The sequence below is a fragment of the Eutrema salsugineum genome, unplaced genomic scaffold (assembly GCF_000478725.1).
Source record: "Eutrema salsugineum unplaced genomic scaffold, Eutsalg1_0 scaffold_2, whole genome shotgun sequence".
Taxonomy (NCBI): Eukaryota; Viridiplantae; Streptophyta; class Magnoliopsida; order Brassicales; family Brassicaceae; genus Eutrema; species Eutrema salsugineum.
In genome coordinates this window covers 18,720,691-18,726,690 of record NW_006256829.1, presented here as the reverse complement: position 1 = coordinate 18,726,690, position 6,000 = coordinate 18,720,691, and positions in this window count along the sequence as shown.

Genomic DNA, 6,000 nt, shown 5'->3' with positions numbered 1-6,000 from the left:
CCATTACACTCAGGTCGCAGGCTCAAGTCGGAGTAGATTGCGAGTGATCATGCGGCTTGGTTCCAGCGTCTCCCAGGTAGCATGCCCAAGTCGCAGTATTGTGGACTTAGCAATTTTCTTGCTCGGGGGCCTCAGACCTAATCCATTGATAGCTTACCCACACTTCTCAACTCGCAGCATCAATTTCCAGGCATTCGTCTTCAGGCCTGCGAGTTAACCAAGTCGCAAGGCTTTCTCGCAGCATTCAGAGCAGCTTGGACCACTTCGCATTCCGGAGAGTGTAACTTCTAAGATACTTGTCCGAATTGAGTGATTACGGTTGAAGAAGACAGAGGACTCATATATCTCCAACTTTGGTCAGGGAAGCTTCGGTGTTTGGGAAGTGGAAGGCTTCCTGGAGGGCTCATCTTTGCAGTGCATTTACACGATCAGAGAGAGGCGTCTAGACATGTGTCCATCCCGGAGACGTTAACGTCTTGCTCATAGATCCGAATTGAATGATCTCGAACGTTCTGGATCGAAGACTCAAATATCTCTGATTCTCATGAAGGCCTCGTAAACCGAATCGGCCTGGAAGTTCGCCGTCCTTCGCATTCTTCGGAGCTCATCGGGTCGGTCCAAGACGGCAGGGAGACAGGGGTTTCTTCCGACGAGCTCAACTTTCTGCTCACGCGTCCGAATTCCATTATTCCACTTGATATGGAACCATGATCCAATAGTCTACAACTTTGATGAATCTTACTGGAAGGTTCCCCGGACAGGCGATCATTCAGGAGTATCGGATTGCTCCGGAGTGGATGCGAGAGAGGTCTGTCTTCCGATTACCATATCTTTCAGCTCTGTGGTCCAAATGCTTTGATTCTAACTGTTCGGAACTCTTGACTCAATTATCTCCAACTTTTATGAAGACTCCGACAGCTGAATCTGACGGCAAGACCTTCCGATAACGTGATTTCCGAGATGTATCTGCACTCGAAATTTTTGGCCGAGAAACTTAACCGCAGCACGTGTTTTTGGCCGAGAGTTCTACCCGTGGGACGGATTTTGGCCGAGAACCTTCGACCTTCAGTACACCATTTTGCTGAGAAACCCAAAATTGCTCATTTTCACCATTTTTGATCATTCCAAGTCCATTTCTTCATCTGAATCACATCCTCCACTCCAAATTGGCTCCAAAAGCACCTGATTAACACTCCAAACCATGCAAAACTCTCTTGGACCTAATGCAATCTCCTAAGTCCTAAAACAATGCCTAAAGACCTAAAATGTATGCAAATGAGACATGATTTGGACTAGAATATGTACATTAAATGATGCAGTTTATGAATATATCACCTATCACCTTCCCAAACCTACTCGAATGAATCCGGTCCATCACCACCAGCATCCCGGATCCAGGTAAGTTCTCTTTGGCCTTACCAATTCGATTATCTATGCATTTTTCTCATCCAATCTCGACTTGTTTCACACTGAGGACAGTGTGATTTAAGTATGGGGGAGGATTTCATCCTGATGTGCTTGTCGTGTGTGAGGGTGTCAAGTTTTACCCTAAATGAAATCAATAGCCGCAAGTGCACAGCTGATCGATTGTAGTACTTAGGGATCGAATCCACAGGGAAGGAGGATCTTTCCTGCAAAAGCCTTCGAAAGAAATATAAAGTAAGGAAGTCTAGAACCTGGCGAGTTTTGTGAGGGTTTTGGTGGTGTGTTTAAAATCTAAAAACGAATCCTAAGGAGAAAATACGGTAATTAAAATGACCTAATAACTAAACTTAATGAAAACGGCTGAAAACGAGAAAAACGGCTAGACCTAATTGCTAGGTGAAAATCGATTGAAAGATTAGAGAAACTAGACTAAAGCTTAAATGAAAATCGATGTAAATCTATAGAAAAGAAAGCGTTGGGGTTCAGGGAAGTTTTCTCAGGAGTATGGACGATTCAAAACATTGCTAGAGAGTAAATTTGATAAGATCTTACCTTAAACTTTTCAAACTGGAGTCACGGACGTATGAATACGCCACTGTCGTGATCATAGACAACTATCTCTCTCAACCCTGACCAGTAGGTTTCCACTCTGGCCCTGGAAAAGAAGAGGTGCATTATGTTTAAGACTCGTCAGCATTCACAAATCGCCCATAGGTAGGTTTCCACTCCTATGTTTGTTTTGCCCTCCCAAACTAGATCTAACACCGGATGAACACTTTCGTGTCACCAAGCATCTGGATCAGATTGTAGTTCATGACGCTACTCTCATGCAGTAAAAACGAATTCAGAAGAAAAAGTTCTAAGATTCGGCTTAAAAGCTCATGGAATCCTCATCGAACATAAGTATCCCCATCGAAAATCCCTTAGACCCAACAATAAAACTACTCAGACATGATAAACGAAATCAAAAACATAGTATTAAAAAGTAGTACAGAAACCGAAATTGAAAAAGAAAGAACAAGGGTTCAAGAGATAGATCTCTCTCTCCCTAAAAGCTAAAGGATAAACAATATGAAAACAAGCTGGTGTAAACGGATTTTTTGATTAGGGTTCCTAAAACATGTATTTATAGTGCTTAAGACATCTCTGGGCGTCACTTAGGGTTTCTCCAAATGAGGGAATCATTTTGGGCTTCAGAAATGGGCCTTCGGGTTCAGAGTTGGCTGGCCGCGGTCGGGATGTGCGTGACCGCAGGGAATGGATGGCTGGCCGCGGTCGGGGAACTTGTGACCGCGGGGAATGGCCTATTGGCTGCGGGTGGAGACGCTTGCCGACTGGTTTACGGGACATCTTGCTCTTCGCGTATCTTTTGATTGAACTGTTGGATTGCCAAGCTGTAAAGTGTGCTGGAAAGCTGATACTTCCATCTTTAAGATCTCCAAATTTGAGCTGGATCAGACGGTGAGAAGGCCTTCAATCGGGGTGAACTTCTGACGGTTTGACTCTGAGCTGAAATCTGGTCTTCTATCCATTTTGTTAAGCTTTTCCCTAAGTTTCCTGAAAAGAGTCTTGGAACTACAAATACTAGAAAAACGTAATAAAAGTACTTGAAAGCAATTAAAAACATAGAAAAAGTATTTCAAAACGATCCATAAAAGTGGTCAAAATACGGTGTTATCACATCCCTTTCTAACCACTTTTCTTTCATGAGTCTTGTATTATCTACACTTTTTGCATTTTCCTTAAAGTTTTTCAAAACCGGTTTTCAAAACAAAATACGTTTTAAAGGGAATGGTGAACATGATTCAATGATAGTTGACTGTGTGCTTTTAGACTATTCCTAGTGACATGCTCATTCATGATTTAGGACTAGACTAGGCGGTAGCTAAGCATATTTGAAACGAAGTACCCTAGAGGAATTTGAATGATTTCGATTTAGATGAAGGAATCTGTTTTATTTGGACTTAATTTGGACTTAATTTTCTCATTGAAGCATTAGACCAGGGAAACGAATCATACATTCAGGACTCCTTTATCCTTTTACCCCTCTCTGTTGATCCTGAATGGCTAGTTCATCTTTAGCTAGTTCCCCACCTTAACCAATCCTCTTTTAAACCACATGCACTCTTGTTTTCTATTGTCTTATATGCAGATAAGTGCAAAAACGTTGGAGAGAAAGAGGAATGACGCAGTTTTCAGTCACCAAAGACAGAGACCTGCGATTTGCCAGAAACGTTCCCGGAAGGATTCAACACAAGAGGAAGCTCAGTTTGCCTTAGAAAAAAATATCAAATTTTGGTACAATTTCTTCCTCTAGTCTGTCTCTCTTTAAAAGGCTTTTCCTTCACAAAAAAAAAAAAATTAAATCCGAAAGTAAGAAAAGAAAGGAAATTAAAGCTTTAGAGAGTCTAGAGAGGTCGAATTTTAAGTCCCAAGGCAACTGGAGTTCGATTTTATGGAGTTTTGGAGATCATTTTCTGATTCCCGGAAAGAATCTAAGTCTAGGGGAATAGCTGTTTACAACAAAAGAGGAAGGATTATGCAACAACATTTGGCAAGAAGAAATGACTGAAAATTGCGGTCCTCAACAGGTCCTTATCTCTCTTGCGGTTTTGCATATTATCTTGCATCCTCCAAATTCATCAGGTAATCCGAAACACTTTAACTCCACCACTTAAACAGCCCTTTAATGGCAAACGCCGTCTACCCTGGATGATGTCTTTAATGAGAACTCACTATTGAACTTAATGAATGTAGAGAGTTAGTTGACTGGAATCAAGATTTAGATTGTTTAAGTTTTGCATGATGGAAAAAGTGGACTAGTATCTTTTGTGTATTGGTGAGAATTTTCTAGACTAAGTTGTGGATTGATGCACGATCTTTGGTTCTAGTTTAGGAGTTCATGTCTCTGAGATTTGTGCATTCCCTATTTTAGTTTTCACTTAACCAGTTTAGACTTTTGCTTTGTTTGAGGACAAACAAAGGTTTAAGTCTGGGGAGTTGATAACACCGTATTTTGACCACTTTTATGGATGGTTTTGAAATATTTTTTCTATGTTTTTAATTGCTTTTAAGTACTTTATCACGTTTTTCTAGTATTTGTAGTTACAAGACTCTTTTCAGGTAACTTAGGGAAACGCTTAACAAAATGGATAGAAAACCAGATTTCACCTCAGAGTCAAACCGTCAGAAGTTCACCCCCAATTGAAGGCCTTCTCACCGTCTGATCCAGCTCAAATTTGGAGATCTTAAAGATGGAAGTATCAGCTTTCCAGCACAGTTTACAGCTTGGCAATCCAACGGTTCAATCAAAAGATACGCGAAGAGCAAGATGTTCCGTAAACCACCCGGCAAGCGTTTCCACCCGCGGCGAACAAGCCATTCTCCGCGGTCACAACCACCGCGACCGCGGCCAGCCACCCATTCCCCACAGTCACACACTTCCCGACCGCGGCCAGCTAACTCCGACTTTGAAGGCCCATTTCTGAAGCCCGTATCATTTTCCTAGCCTCAATTCCGGAACCCTAGACACCAGAGAGTATTGGAGACTATAAATACATGTCATTTAGGTCATGTATTTAGAAACGAAATACTTTACAGAAATTTTACTTTAAGCTTTGTTTTTAGGTTTTAGGGAGAGAGAGATCTGTCTCTTGAACCCTTGTTCTTTCTTTTGAATTTTGATTTCTATTCTACCTTTTAATACTATGTTTTTGATTTCGTTTATCATGTCTGAGTAGTTTTATTGTTGTGTCTAAGGAATTTTTGATGGGGAAATATATGTTCGGTGAGGATTCCATTGGCTTTTGAGCCGAATCTTAGAACTTTTTCTTCTGAATTCATTTTTACTGCATGAGAGTAGCGTCATGAACTACAATCTGATCCAGATGCTTGGTGACACGAAAGTGTTCATCCGGTGTCAGATCTAGTTTGGGAGAGGAAAACAAACATAGGAGTGGAAACCTACCTATGGGCGATTTGTGAATGTTGACGAGTCTTAAACATAATGCATCTCTTATTTTCCAGGGCCAGAGTGGAAACCTACTGGTCAGGTTTGAGAGAGATAGTTGTCTATGATCACGACAATGGCGTATTCATACGTCCGTGACTCCAGTTCGAAAAGTTTAAGCTAAGATCTTATCAAATTTACTCTCTAGCAATGTTTTGAATTGTTCATACCCTGAGAAAACTTCCCTGAACCCCAACGCCTCTTTTCTTATAGATTTACACCGATTTTCATTCAAGCTTTAGTCTAGTATCTTTACTCTTTCAATCGATTTTCATTTAAGCAATTAGGTTAGCCGCTTTTCTCGTTTTTACCCGTTTTCGTTAAGTTTAGTTATTAGGTCATTTTAATTCCCGTATTTTCTCTTTAAGATTCATTTTTACGTTTTAAACACACCACCAAAACCCTCACAAAACTCGCCTGGTTCTAGACTTCCTTACTTTATATTTCTTTCGAAGGCTTTTGCAGGAAAGATCCTCCTTCCCTGTGCATTCGATCCCTAAGTACTACAATTGATCAGCTGTGCACTTGCGGCTATTGATTTCATTTAGGGTAAAACTTGACACCCT